Below are 15,882 nucleotides of genomic sequence, written 5' to 3'. Positions count from 1 at the left end.
TCATTTATTTTAAGAAATCATTAAAAAAACAAAACAACAGAAAGCAAACTGTATTTGTCTGCAGGTTTTGAAAGATTCACATCTTTGTGTTCGGAGCAGAAAGCCAAAAAGGTAAAGTCGGAAAGTCAGAGAGTTTATTTATTACTTCGGTTTTGTTTATTTTTTTGAACAAGTTACAAAATATTTTTTCTTCCAGCCAGAGCAATTTGATTTTTTTTCTGACATTTCTCGTCTAATTTGAAGGCCAATGTCAAATAAAAAGACAATAATTGAAAGGAGATGTATGTAAAGCGTGAAATAGACACGCCCGGTCCACCACAGCATCTGGTAGCATGAATGGGAGGCTGCCATGAGGGAGGCAGAGGTTCGAATCCAGGAGGTGACAACGTTGTTCTTGGGTTGCTTTTGTTTCCTAACCCCAACCATGTTTTTCTTGTAACCTCAGCCATGTGTTTTTCCTAAAAGTTTCATTTTCCTGTAAATCACATGGCTGTAGCATCCAGTAGGTTTCATTTTCCTCCTCAACAGGAAAAACGTGAAACTGTCACGCCTAGACAATTGATATATTTCCCGCTAACTGAATTCAAATGATTCATTGGTCGCTCATTACTTAAACATCTTGTAACCCATTGTCTGTTGTCTGTTTTCATTACAGGAAGCAACAGGAAGCAACAACTGATTTCTTCTCTTCCCATCAGCTCCGACCTCCGACCTCTCAGACAGGTAGGATGACTCGCTTCTCCGCAGGCTGACACATATTACACCTGAGTGATGATGACGAACAGACCTGATTATGTCCTGCTGACGTCCCCGGCAACTGATGAACAAAATATACAACAGAGGCGGAGAAAAAAAAACAGTCTGTAAATTAAAAAGCAAGCAGTGGACAAAGTAGAATAAAAGTTACTTTTGCTCGTCGGGAAGTAAAAAGTGAAAAAGGTCATCGTCTCAGACTGATGGCCAAAAAAATAGAATTAATAAAACGTAGAACTGTTCCTCAGCACACCGCCTCTGTAATTTTTCATTATTTAGCTCATCTTTTAATTAAAAGACGTCTCAGCAGGTCTCTAAATGCTATATTGACTTAAATTACAAACCACTGGACAACAAAGACAGAAAACACTTTTCTTCTTTTTTCCATTTTGTGTAATGAGCCGGCGTTTACACCCCCCCCCCCCTCTCCGTCTCCCCTTCCCCCTCCGGCCCGCCACAGCGCTCAGACAGTTAAAAGACATCCGAACAGACTCATTGGAATGATAATCTTGTATGTGTCTGCACTTACGGTGGGATATCTCCAAGCATGTCAGACTTGCATCAAAGCCGTTTGCTGTAATTTTCTTTTTCAAGGGCAACTTGAAAGCGGAGTCGGGTGAAAGAAAAGTAGCATTAGTTTCTTGTTTTCTTCTACAAGGCAGCCGGTTCAAAAGTAACCTCGTGCTTTTCTCTGAGGGGAGTTGTGGGATGATTCAGCAGCAGCCCAGCAGCGGCCCATCTGACTGATTCACATTTAAACATAAACAGAAATACTGCTGCTCCGGGGAGCTCCGCCGAGGAATGGGAAAGCAGCCCCAAATTTCACAGCAGCAAATCAAACGTCTTTTTATTTGACTCCCCACTTTTTTGGGGGGGGATTTTGTTTTATTTTTTGCCGTCCTCCGTGGCTCCCGGTAGCACCACATAACGGCACCTACTGATTGGGCTTATTTGAAGCGGGTAGCCTGACATAAAAAAAAAAAAAAATGAAGAGGAGATTTCCCCGTGTCACAAAGGGATTGAATGTGGTTCTCCGGGAGAGGAGGGCCTGAGAGGATTATATGGCTCAGTGGGCGCTGTATTGTGCGGGGAGTGGATACAGCAGGTACCCGCCGAATCCCAGCCAAGAGACAGACAGTGTTGCTAGGGATAACGTTGCCTCCCAGCAATTAAACTCTGGAGGTTTTTCGAGTGGTTTAGGAGGAAGCTTGTTAAATTATCCCCCCCTCCCCCCACCTCCAACGTTCCTCTGCCTCTTTTTTTTTTAAACCACATTTGTTCCCCTTTTTTTTTTGTTTTTACTGATTCTCGGGATGAATCCTTGACAACTACAGGGGGAGTCATTTGCCTTCAAGTCGTCTGACGCCTAATTGAATTCTCGAATCGTTTTCAAGCATATAGCGAACAACATAAAGAAGAGCGGCGCGCGAGCAAGACATCGGGATTGTGAAACAGTCGGAATAATCTGCACTTGGTGCCTTATGTTAAGAATTCAGTTGAAAGAGGATGCTCACTTTGGTATTGTCACTTTGATAATTTACAGTTTGATTGGAGCGTCTGGAGGTGAGGAAAAATGCCGGAGGATAAATTGATTGTTTGAAATTCTGCAGCATACATGAGGTTCTCAGTATAATTTGTTTTTTGTTTTCTTCATTAAACTTCTTGTTGTGTGTGTTACGTGGTTATACCGAGCGGTAGCCAGCAGTCGGTTTGGTGGACGGGTCGATACGAAGCCTCCAGTTTGGATTAAGGCCGTCCCCATCTTGTTAGTCCGAAGCGGTTTGGAGGACAATGTCCCGCCCACCGACAGCTGTAACCTGACTCCACCACAGGCCTGTCAATCAACACGCCCTCCAAAAAACACAGCTTTTTGAAGCTTCTTTTCTAATGAATGAGGGATTATTTTCAGATGGACCTCCAGAAAACTAATAAGAAGGAGTGACTTTAGCTAACAACACCGAGATAACTGCTGTAAAATATTTATTGACTTTGTATTTAATGAGAGAAGTTGAATTGGAGCCTGAGGCTTTTTGGAGCCGACCTCTGGTGGCGCTCGGTGGTATTGCAGCTAAAGGGAGTTATGCATCGGCCTCAATTTTTAGACCCAGAAGCTACGTCCACTTTTATATTTAGTCTTTACATGTATATTAAGATATTTTGAGAACTAAGCAGTTTCTTTCTCATCTCTATCATTTACCACTCTTTCTGTATGTAACTGGAAATCTGAGTTACTTTATTAGAAAACTCCAACAGCCCTTTCCTAAGGCTGCACCGCTCGTTACTCTACTCGAGTGCAGCTGTCAATTACTTGAACTTTATTTCCATATTTCTATTTCAAACTCATTTATTTATATTCTTCACGGCATTTCAGATGGGAAATTTTGCAGTCCCCCCCCTTCCCCTCCTCTATTCTTACCTGAGTTACAGTGCACATCTAACAGCTGCAGACTGAGATCTTAAAAAACCTCTTATGATTATCATTTTTTTTTATAGTTACAGAGGAAATTAAATGACCCAGCGGTACATAAAACAGTCAAAATGGGCTCAACCTCGACCAGGTACTCCAATAAAACACCGCTTCCATGCTAATACATCAGTAACACGATCTACAGTGAACCCGGGAAGAAGCCACGCCCCCTGCGTGATAACTTCTGCCATTTTTAATACTGTATTTGTGTATATTTCCATGTATTTCTGCTATTTATAGTAACGGATGTACTTTTCTTCTATCTCTGGGACACACTCGCGCCGTTGTGACTTTTTATTGTGACAAAAGTTACATGCTGGATTCACCTTTTTTTTTCTCTACTTTGCCTTTGACTTCAACCTCCATATAAAAAAAAAAATACACCCTCCTGTCTTGGTTTGAGTTTTATGAGAGAGGCGCCGCTCGCTGCCTTCGCCCACCGTCCTTCGTCCTCGGGGCAAACAAACAGCCCATTTCAAAGGTGAAAGTCCACGGCGCTCTTCTTTTAAAAAACGCGTCCTCTCATCATTTCCCGAGCGCGACGCGATGCTTCCTAACACCCCCGGGACTTCTGTGTCCGGAGTTCCAGGTCGGTTCCCAACAGCACAGCACCGCTGCGTTAACCTCTTCTCCACACACACACACCTCAAAGTAACTCTGGGTAGTCGAGACCCAAAGCTTCGTCGTCCAGGACAAATTGGTAGCAAGCGGCTCATTTACTCGGAGCTGTCATGAATGGACTGTGCCGTGACTGTGTAAACAAGTGCAAAGACTCCCAAGGGCATTCTCGCATAAATAATGACTCCGGGAGATGTTTGCCATTTGTACCACTCACTGGTTGCAGACATGGGTCAGCTAGTCTCCTCTGCGGGGAGTCTTCAGTAAACAACAGCCGCCGTTGTCTATTAACGAAAAAAAGTTTACCTGGTCACAGGTGCGGGGGGAGGGGGGGCGTTGAGGGGGAGGCGGTCTCCCAAGGGCCGGCGGGTATCGGGAATTTATTCAGCTCCGGAGACAAACTTCCAACCTGAAGTTCGCTTCTTTCGATTTTTCCCTCTAAAAACAGCCACGTCTCTTGAAGCGAAGTCGCACCGACTCAGAAGTAGTTGTTTGTGTTTTTTTTTGTTTTTTTATTTTTATTTTGAAGGACAGTGTTTTGTCATTTTGCCAGCGTAGCGATTTCTGGGAGTCCAAAACACCTCACGTCTCCTGTCAGTTCTGCTGAGCACCGGCTACTCCGGCGACAGAGCGAGAGCTCCGGCACCAGCGCTGTTTATTCCTCTTTGGTTTTGGTAAAAGCTGACTGAACCAAAGGAGCTTTTTGATGTTATTTTTTTTTCAATTTCTATTAGGTTGTTTTTGGAGTTTTCTTGGAGACATGATGACGTTTTTGGTATTCCTGAGTTTCTTGGCCAAACGAAGCAGACTTGAAGCATTTAATGGACGTCTCCAAACAGCCTCGGCGTGAATGCACCCGATGTTGACATGACTATTTTTGTTATTACGATTTAGCTGCTCAGGTTCAACCTTTCAGTGACTTTAAATCCTCGTTAGAAAAGAACCCGCTTGTCCTCGCTCTGGTTGAAATCGTAAAAAAAAAAGTAGAGAAATATTAGACTGAGGCGACTTCTCCGGGTCGTTCTCTTATTGTTTGATATTTATAAAGAAAAACAAAAAAGGACACTTGTCAAATGTTTCCTGCACTTGTTAACATCTGCTGCTGAGGTCCCGTGTCCTCCCCCCCACCCCCTCCCCTGGAGACTGCTCATTACACATTATTAAACTAAATCATTAGATGGATTAAAACTCTGTGATCCTTATTAATAGTAAGGTAAAGAGGAAAGAACACGCTGCTACCGAAATCAAAAGGGTTTATCCTCCTAGCAAAGGGGTGGGGGGGCAGGGGGGGTGGGGGGGCTACCGCTTCTCACACTCGGCTCGCCGGCGCTTAGCTGCACATTGTCAGAATTGCCTGAACTTTCATCAGGCTAAGCTCGGCTCTGAAATAAATGGGTGTTAACACGCCGGCTTTTAAAATGTCACAGTTATTATTTTAGTTTTTCCTGACGTTAGGAGTTTACCGTCGAGCATTTGAACGCACCTCGTCCGTCAGACAGCATTTGCTGCGTACGTACGGCGCGGTGATGCACTTTTCTAAGCTTTACCGTACCTTGTATATGTAGTTACCGTGGTAACATGCCAATGTTAGCAGGCTAATGAGATCATTTTTACAGGTCTCTTGTCATGAATGGAAATTCCCACCGCTTCTTCTTCCTGCAGTTGAGTTGCCGTCTGATGATGAGATTTTTTTTTTTAGCTGTCATGGCCGTGCGCCCTGAGTGTGCGTCCCTGGTTTGGGCCCCCGACCACCATTCATGACTTTTATCATCCGTCGGGCCCGAAGCATATATGTTTTTCTTCAAATTGCCGAGTCGTACAGCGTCCTGCAAACACGGTTCAGATATTACCAGATTCCAGACAATCTCCTCTACACAACTACACAAATAAATCTCTACTGATGAGATATAGTCAAAAACAAGAAGAAATCATTTTTTTATTTGATACAAAGGGTAATAAAAAAACAAAACAAGATATAGCACGAATGTTTAGCCCCTATAAAGACCAAGGTATGAGTTTAAAAGTGAAAGTAGTGAAGTCCCCCTGAAGATAGCCTCGGGTTGGGGTTGGGGTCCTTGCTGGTCGTCTTTATCACATTGCAGGTGCGTGATAAATGTCAGTCCGTGTAACATTTAGTGAGACGTCTGGCCGTGAAGCGGCGCGCCGGGCCCCGGCTGACCGACCGTCGTCCCCGCAGGCACAAAAACTAGCGTGGCCACGAACTGAACTCCGCGTCCTCCCTCCGCTCGGGAGGAGGAGGAGGAGGAGGAGGCGGCGGCGCTCCGACCTCGCGTCGCCTCCGCCTCGGTGAGCATCGTGTTCTTGTCGCTGCTCGTCTGTAGCTGCCGGGAAACTCTACCGTCGCTTTATTTCTTTCTTTTTCTTTTCGACAGCCACCGAGGCCGCGAGCATCGCTCGCCGATCGCGTTGCGTAATTGTGTGGCATATAGGTTTCCGCTCCAAGCGTGGGTTTGAGGGAGAATGGGAGCGCTTTGAGGACGTGTCGGTGGGAGAGAGAGGGGAAAGAAATAAAGAGGAAGACAAAGCGACGCCCACTCCTCATTAGCTTAAAGATTGCGGTTGTCCGTTATCCTGTAAGATAACATTTAAAGAAGGAAGGAAAAAAACCAAGAAGAAAACGGAAGCCCACATCTACTGCGCCCGCAACTTGGGATGGAGATATAAAAGAAAATCTCCACACTTAAGCTCTGCCATCTGTTCATCTTGGAGAAGAGCATGCCTTTGCCATACTTGTTTTTTTTTTCCCTTCCTCCCCTCCCTTACAAACCATCAAGCTCTCTCAGAAAGCAGACAGCTTGACAAAGTGACACGCCTGCATGCCAACCCCGTGGCTGCGTGTTTCTCCCTGCTTCCTCCCCTTTCTTTACAATTTCCACTTTTTTGTTGGTTTTTTTTTTGTTTCATTTTTTCCAGATAGTTTGCATATCTAAATCCAGTTTTTTGATAGCATATGCAAAATACAATATGACATAATACAATTTGAGCTCCATGTGAGAAATGGGATTATCTTTGGTCGTGATTGTCAGCTCTGTGTTACAGTAATCACTTTCTACCAGGAGCGGAGACGTGACTCACTCGCAACTTGACCCGCCGTCATTATCTATTCACTCTCACACTATTTATGCATTTGGCTCGATATTTTGTTTTCCTTCAGGTGAAGTAGAAATGAATTTGGAAATAGAATAAATAAATAAAAGCATGATGAAAAAATTAGTAATCCCCCTGCAAATTGGAACAAGCAGTAAATCCCCCCACTGTTCCTGTACCGCTCTCTCTCTTTCCGTCTCCGTCTCTCCGAACGTCTTCTGGCTGCTTCGGGGGGGAAGTGGTCGATCGTCACGTCGCGGGCGTCTTCCCCTCCGCGGCCAGACGAGCCGCTCGCCGCTCTAATGGACGGCACGGTGTTTTATCAGGTCTCCGAAAGGAAGGTCACGTCACGCCGTAAAGCAGAGAGGCACCTCGTACAGATAACGCGTATTTTAATGTTTACATATAAAGCATCCTGGTTTGTTTACCAGCTGATTGGATCTTTGTGCCTCTTTGATGTGCTTTGGATCGCAAAAAATTGTACCCAATCAGCCATTTTTTTTCAATGTGCTTTGAAAATAAACATCAATAAATCCAAAACTGCAAAAAAAAAAAAAAAAAAAAAAAAATCTTCATAAAAAAATGAAGGTGAATAAAACAATAACAAAACAAAGTTTCTCACTTTCAGACATACCTTCAGTATTTTTAGATTTACTCCAAAAGTTTGGACACTGTAATACATGGTAATAATCGTAACAGAAAATAATGAGATCCTTACACTCGTCACTGTTATGGATCCGTCCAGTATTTTTTCAGTGCTTCAGTTCAACGGCCCAACAAAATGGGTCAGATTGCTGAATAACTACTGATATCATTCATATATCCAGCAGATAGCTCTGTTTTGTAAAACTGTGGACATACAGGTGAGGAAAAAAAAAGCACTGACAGTGATAAACTTAATTTTTGTAATTCCTTATATTGCTCTGCCCACATATTCCTCACAGCTTTAGTTTTTGCTGAGCTCGGCACCTCTGAAGGGCGGACCAATCAGCAACCAGTACGGGTTACGCCGAAGTGAGATGTCGTTGAAGTGAAGCGTTTGTTTTCCAAATGCAGCTCCAACAATGGCGGCGGAGATGAAGTGGCGACAGTGGTTGAAGAGGGGTCCATGTTGTTTGTTGTTTACAACCAATCAGCGTTGACCACAACAGATGGTGGTCAGCGCTGATTGGTTAAAGGCTGCCCTGTGTCTGCCTCTGATTGGTCAGAGAGATCTTGCGCCCCAGTACGATATTCATGTAGATATTCCTACAGTGAGTTTTGCGTCTGGTACCACCGGGCTGGTGTTTACAATCAGTTGATCATTTTTCAGTTGATTTGTTAGAAACATCTGGTGCATTTAAACTGGAGTACATCATAATTAATCATTTGTTTATTTCTCCTGAACTGGAAGCATCACTCGATTTAAAACAAACAAACATTTTTTTTTGCACGTTTTCGGTTACTCTTTGGACGTGCACCAGTTTGGCTCTCAGTTTGCAGTATTTTGGCAGCATTACTTACCAAATGACTTACTTTGTAGTGGAGGACTTGAGCTGCACAGACCTGTAAGAGGAGGGAGTGAACGGGGCCTCGGCCAGATACGCAACTCTGTCGATGCATTAGCCGTTAACACGGAGGAGGCGACATCTGAATCCCATTTTCCATTCCTGACTGCCACAGATTAAGTGGAGCACGTGTCTCTCTGTGTTTTGGGCACCGGTATCTGGGCGAGACACCCCCCCACCCTCACCCCCACCCCCCCCATCCCCAGCCCGCCCACCGGCCTCTGCCAGGAAGTGACACATGGTCGGCGATGCATCATTTTATGAGTGTTTGGCTGAGGCCTCGTCCTCGCTCTCCGCGGCCCCCTCAGCCTGCTTCCACAACCCGTAAAGAGGACATCCATCAGGACAGGTGTAATTTGCCATGCAGTCACGCTTCTCTGCTAATACAATTTGTTAACCAGTTGTTATGTGAGAGCGGGTGTGTGTGTGTGTGTGTGTGTGTGTGTGTGTGTGTGTGTGTGTGTGTGTGTGTGTGTGTGAGTGTGTGTGTGTGTGTGAGTGCCCACTGTACGACCCTTCGGTTTTCCCGGGATTTGGTTTTTTGCTTTATTGTCTGTGAACTTTTGCTTCACTTTTACTTGACTTTTACAATTTATCCTACTTTCTTTTATGAATTTTCACTTTTTTTTTTTTTTTTATAAGACTGCTGATATTCAGAATTGGCTTGTGAGCTAATTAACTTTTGTTTTATCAAAAAATAATTAAGAATTCGCTCAAAGAAAATCAAACTTTTTTTGTTTAATCCCGTTGAAGACGCGGCTCGGAGTTTTGTTCCGGCTCGGAGATACGTCGATAATTTGGAGGCTTTATGGTATTCCTCGGGTTCGAGACTGACATGGCAATCTGTGGTGGTGTGCACCGTGTACTTCACTCTCTAAACTATTTGTTGCTCAGTGACATTGAAGTGACCCAGAAAATTCTATGTCATTAAATGCTTGGAGGATTTTTCTCGCTGCCGGCCGCACTTTGTTCCCGGCTCCACGACGACGTCGCTTGTTTTTCTCTCGCCGGAGTTTGGAGTGTCATCTTTTTGTCCGCTGCCGCTGTAATGAAATTCTGCAATTACTGGCTTCTCCAGTAATTGCAGAATTTCCTCTTTTCTTTCTTCTGTCCCCCCTCCCCACCTCCTCTCGCTGCTGCTTCTCCTCTTTCTCCTTCCCGCCCCTCCACACTTATTGCATCACAGCCTCGCACTGAGTGCGACCGAATGGCTTTCCTAGATACCCTTCGCACAATGCAGTTTAATTCTGGTTACACAACACTAGATGTCACTCCAATGTTCTGAGATTAGTTTGATGTGACTGCATTTGCCCACGACCTAGGTGGACATCCCCATTCGCCTTTTTAGTGCATTTCCCACACACTCGGCTCGTGCGCTTTTCACATCGCATTACATCATACCCCCGCCCCCGCCCCCCGCCCCCACCCCCTCCCTTCGTAGTTAACCGGCGGATCAAAAGCTCATGTCATCCAAGTCGAAGATGCTGTCTCAGATAAGCAGATTTAAACGTGTGTGTTATTTGAGCAGAAAACTGGAGCGGGGTGAGCGCGGCGGTGTGATCCCCGGGTCTCGGGGCGGGGCGGCGGCGGGGGGGTGGGGGGGCTCCCGCTTGTCAGAATGTGCTGTTGCAGGATCTTCCTGATGAAGTCATTAAGAAGTCATTAAGAAACCATTAAGAATCATTAAGTCAGGCGAGGTGGCACTCCGATGCGCGTGCGGCGAAGCACCAGGCATCAGGAAAACTTGTTAATCACGCAGTTTATTTGTTTCCCCAGTGTGAGACTGTAAATACTATGACAGTGTGTTGAAGTGTGCATCCTAATGAAAGTCTGTATTAGCTCCTCTGCCAGTGTGTGAACGCCCGTCTCCAGAGAGGCCACTCTCATCATCACACGATGGCTGCCTCCTTGCCGAGCGAATTCTCTAAAGCAATAAACAAGAGCACACGTTTCGGATTCTGTTCACTTGTTCCCCTTCCCCCTACCCTCCCTCCCCCCCCCCCCTCTTTTTTTTTTAATCGCCCAGGTGGCTGATTTTCTGAAATGGCAGAGATATCAGGGAGCATCCGTGCTTTTGTTTTTCCGTCCTCGCTCGCTTTGATTTGTGATCCTTCGGCGGTGCGCACGTCGCCAGGCGTCTGCATGTAAGGCGCGCCCTCCGTGTTTCTCCAGCTGATCGTATGCGACCACTCGAACCTCGGCGGGTTGACGGCTTTGGGAGGAGGAGGAGGAGGAGGAGAAGAGGAGGAGGAGGAGGGCGCTGCTTGAAAATCCACTGAAGTGCTCTTATCTTTACTCATTAGGCCTGAGCTAGATGTTGCCCCCCCGCCCCCCCCGCCCCCTCTAAATTATCTCCATACAGTAAATATCTCATTAGGAGGTCGCTCCGAGCTGAACCCTCGGAGACACGGGAGCTATCTCGAGGATGAGGAGGGAGGGGACGCCGCCGCTATCGGAAAAAAAGAAAGAGGTTCCACGAGGGCCGATATCAGAAAGGTCCTTCAGAAACAGGAGGCGAGGACAACTTTACAACTTGTATGTCACTTCCTGCTAGAGTTTTTGTTGTTGTACCTCAATGAAATGACTCAATGTAAACTAAATTAGAAGCTTTGTTAAACTGTGACTAAAATAAAAATAAAAACACATTCCAATTAGAAAAGGACATATAATATAATATGTAATATAATGTTGTTTATAGGTCATTTAAATGTGATCCATTTGGTGAAATCGGGTCTCTTTTGGTCCTTTTTTGTCCTAGCGGCAGCTAGCTTGACCGTTTTTTTTTTTTTTTTTTTTTTTAACACACGACACGCTGCTAAAATCTTAAAAACACGAGTCCATGGACATCTTTTGGTCATCAGATATCTTAGTTACAACCAGACTGAGCTAGCTGAGCAGTTTAGTGTTTCTATGTGCTGTATTTATTCAGTTTGAGAGAGAGATCCTCTCTGTTGCTAGGGTCGTTGCTAAGGGTCGGCCAACTTCCTGGAGTTGAAAACTTTGCGTACGTTACATACAAATCTCCAGTTTTTCCACTTGTTCGTCACCCCCCCCCCCTCCACCCTCCCCTGTGTGTTGCCGTGGAAACGGAGATCACACTTATAAAAAGTTTTATATTATGAGAGCGAATTCATTTTGATGACATATTTCATTTAGTTGGTCATTTAAGTGTAACATTGTTACAATTGTAACAAAACGTGAATTTATCGGGAGACGACTCGTTCGTCACCTTAAAAAAAATATTCGTGAAGTCCAGAAGATGATATTTCCTTTTCATCAGTCACTCTACGGCTTCATCTGTCCGTCCTCCGCAGGGTCCAGTTCATTTATTAAAAAGAGATACACACCTCGATGCTCCCCCCGAAAACAGCTCAGCAGGAGCTTCTGTCACAATAAATAACTGTCATCCCTGCCATGTAGTGGCGGCTGCTGTCCAGCTCTGGGGCCCCCTAAATCCTTTAACACCCCTCCCACCCCCTCCCACCACCACCACCACCATCCACCTGTCTGCTGCGACCAAACATCCAAAACAAACAATAAAAATGCAGGTGTGTTCAACAAAGCATCTCAGTAAATCCCTGCATGAACTTTTACTGCCATTTAGTCCTTTGCAGCCGTTAAAAGAACGCCGACGTAGCGGAGGCGCGGCGTGACAGATGACCTTCAGCTGGAACTTCCTGTACGCGCCTTCGTCCACACGTTTGGCTCGGCGTCGTTCCTTGGTTTTTTTGTTTTTTTTCTCTGACCCGGGTCATCCGGCTTCTCTCAGGGATTAATCCTCCTCATGTGTAAACACATTAACTGGCAATTAATATGGAGATGCTGCTCCAGATGTGCTTGTAAAAAAGTGGAGTTTGGACTTGGCAGGCGTTTTTTTTTTTTTTGTTGTTTTTTTGGGGGGCGTGGGGGGGGGTGGGGGTGTTCTCCCTCCGACCCATATGAGATCGCCGCCGAAGCAATATTGCACCTGCTCCCGCCGCCATTATTTTTCACATAGGCAAACAAAATGCCCCAAATGAGAGCCGCGGCATTTGGTTTCGCTGCGCTGATGAGGGAGGGAGGAGGTGGGGAGGAGGTGGGGAGGGAGGGAGGAGGTGTGGAGGGGAGGAGGGAGGTGTTGAGATCTGTGCCTGCTCTTCCGTTATGTTAATTTCAGTCCTCCCATACTCGGAGCGCGACGACGACGACGATGATGTGAGGGTTTCATCAACAGCTGCAACTGTCTGTCGAGTGACACAACATTACTGCAGTATCAGTGGTTTTTCCTGTCAACTAGTTAAACTCGACAAACTTTCACTTTCGGATTGCATTGATAACACGGAAAGGGGGGGAGCAAAAAAATAAATAAAAATGATGTAAAACGGGGGAAATAGTGGAAGCCTGCGGCGCCTCGGTCCCGTCTGCGGCGTCGCGCCTCACCTGCACACTCCGACTCAGGAGTCCTCAAACAAATTGAACCGAATTGTGCTAAATTACATTTTTTTCACATCGATCCGGCTTATTTTCAGGCCATGTAATTTAATCCTCCTACTACCAGGCCCTATATATCATCTTTGTTTATAAAAAGAGAGGCGGATCGATAGAAAATAATACAGAGTCTCTTTGAAAATGAATCAATGTGAAACACGATGCCACGGCATTATCATTCAAAAGCAGCGAGGCGACCTGATCCGCCGTCAGATGTACTGTCACAGTTTCAGTGGCAGAGGTCTTATCTGACTGGCAAGCGTGGAGGCATTAAAACAAAACAAACAGCAGAAATGACACAGTGAAACAGATAAAACTCGTGCTGCGCGTCAACCCGCAAACTTCATTTTTTACGTGGCGCTCGTCTGTCGCTCCGCGGTCGTCCTCGGCTCGCCTCAGCCAGGCGCGCTCAGGTCACAGCTGAGATGTCGTGTAATTCCCGCTGAGACGATCGGTCGCGTCGGCTCGCCGCAGAAGGAGCGATTGTGATTCGGGACTCGGGTAACTTCCCATCAAGATTTCTCTCAAAAGCAAGACAGCTAATTCTGAATTCAGAGCAAACAAGTGGCTAGTTCTCATGTCTCACACATCTTCTAATTTTTCCCGAGCACAAAAAAAAAATTGCAGCCGTCTCATCATCCACGAGATAGAGTCCATGATAGAAATATAAATGCGTGCTTATTCTGAAGCTGTCCTCAGTGGGAAGCACATATTTTTAATAAGAAAAACTCCAGTCCAGTCAGATGTCTGTGTTTGAATGCAGAATAAGGCAACGAGACGAGGTTTTGGTACCGGGAGTGTTCTGGTTATTGTTTTTAGCCCGAGTGTTATTGACCAATCACGATTAAGTACGTTTCATCTGCGTGCATCTACACAATTTTGTGTCGAGAAGCCGCAAAAGAAGCAGAACACTTTGGCCTCGATGCCATCTCCAACCGTTATGAGGCCTCCAGTTCCAGATTTCACCCGTCGCCATCTTTGCTCGTTCGGAGCGGTTTGAAGTAGGAAGTGACCATATTTGGACGAACTGGGGGAGGAGCCAGCGGTGGATCTGACAATACTACGTCCCACCCACCGATAGCTGTAACCTGAAAAATCCCTTTTTATGTTTGAAACAAAACGAGATAAAAGTCATTTAGCATTATTATAGCAGAAATTCCCAACAGTGAGGACGCTTACATAAAAAAAAATGCATAAGATTAGGTCATATTTGGTGGGAACTGTGTTTTGAATTGCTTTACAGAAAAAAATAATATTACCTTGCGACACAAACTAGAAGGAGGCTACTCACTTGGTGGGTGTAGAGAGGCCAAACTAGCTCAGGTTAAAGTGTATATACCCTTTGTAAAGAAAGTTACTCTTCAAAAATTGGTGGACAGTACCTTTAATATTGAATTTGAGGCCGTGGAACTAGACACGGAATTTATTTCCTTCAGGCAATGAACCCATGAAGCAAACTCTGCTTCACCTCCAGGAGGAGGTCATTACCAGTACCCTGCACTGGGCTTTGAAGGAAATATAACCTTTATAAACCAATTAACTGGGACTATATTAGTGCGTGTTTGTGTCTGAAATGCTCTATATAGCACTTTTACAGGCAGTAGGGATGCTTCAGCTTAAATTAGACATCAACAGTAACGGAACTGAAACGAGATACGAGGCTTCTCGCTGTTTCTGGAGTAACAGCTCCAAACCTCCCACTCTCCGCCGCACGGGGTCCGTCCTCCAGCTCGGCCCGGATGGACCGGCGGTCCCCCGATGGTCGCATCCTTTCTCCCGAGGTCCGCCGTGTGCCGACGGGTGAAAGGGGGGGGGGGGGGAGGGAGCGGTGCACTAGCAGACGCTGGCCACAGTTGCTCTGCCTGGCATCAGCGTCGTGTTGGCGACGACCAGACCCGAGTCTTCCAAGAGCTCTGTCTTTTCCGGCCGGCCTGGGCGCCCGCATGGGGCCTGGCATGCTGCGCGTGAGCTTGGCATCCCGGACAAACAACAGGAGGTGGAGGCATCCTCGCTCTTTCTCTCTCCTGATGATCTGCTCCAAGGACGATTTCCCTTCACTTGAAAGCTGGCTGTTGTTGTATTTTTGGGTTTTTTTGTGCCACACAACAGCAGCAACAGACCTTCAAAAGGAATAGAATAGAACAAAAAGGAACTCGGGGAATAGGTTTGATTTGCTTTATTCGTATTGTGTCAACTCACATCCAGGCTAATTGAATTGTCTTGGTGTTTTTAATGCAGAAGAGGCAGCCGTTACGTGTCAGAGCCGGTGACAGGTCATCGGCGTCTACGCTTAAAAGTCGAAAAGAATATTCACCAGATTTTCCCAAAATCTGCAAATCGACTGGATTTAAACTGATGACAGCTCGGCTTCCGGCTGTAACGACAAAATAAAGGTTAAATATGGTGTTGTAGATGCTTCACGCATTTATAGTCTGAACTTTACAGTTTTATAACTCCACATTAAAATCTAAAATCTTTGGCAATAAAACACCGAAGCTGTCTAACAACCAGTTAATAAATCTTTTCAGAATTTAATATTAAAATTATAACACTGGAGTACTTATAAAGTATTAACATCATCACATTTTTAATGTAGTTTAATGAAACGAACAGGACAGCAGCTGCAATACAATACCGAAAGAAAACTGAAATAGCATGAAACAGTCACGCATCAGATTAGGAGCCAATGATACAAAAAAACTGGATGCAAAAAATTTTAAGCAACAACCGAAAGTTGTAATGCATAAATATAAATAGCAAATATTTACATATTTTCACATAAAATTCGAAGTAAATTGACAGACAGTGAATGCAACAAAACAACACGGTTCTGTAAATCCAGTTTTTTATTTTGTATATATTTTAGCAGAAGTTAAACCTGCACAGCAACTCTCAAGTTTCCTGCTCGCTGTTTTACAAACT

General features: G+C 45.2%; 1 protein-coding gene across 8 annotated transcripts in view; it reads left to right on the top strand.

The window, feature by feature from the left end:
• Positions 1-15,882, top strand: part of LOC138207845 (RNA binding protein fox-1 homolog 3-like) — a 361,299-nt gene that overhangs the window by 76,869 nt on the left and 268,548 nt on the right. For all 8 annotated transcript variants that reach the window (XM_069165392.1, XM_069165389.1, XM_069165381.1 and 5 more), the window contains exon 3: positions 656-723. The gene's annotated coding sequence lies outside the window, so the exon portion shown is untranslated. The remainder of the gene's footprint in view (positions 1-655; positions 724-15,882) is intronic.

The sequence above is a fragment of the Embiotoca jacksoni genome, unplaced genomic scaffold (genome assembly GCF_022577435.1).
Source record: "Embiotoca jacksoni isolate LCO1_2020_lvr unplaced genomic scaffold, fEmbJac1.0.p SCAF_34, whole genome shotgun sequence".
NCBI lineage: Eukaryota > Metazoa > Chordata > Actinopteri > Embiotocidae > Embiotoca > Embiotoca jacksoni.
The sequence above is the reverse complement of the archived record's forward strand: the minus strand, read 5'-3'. Positions and strand labels throughout refer to the sequence as shown.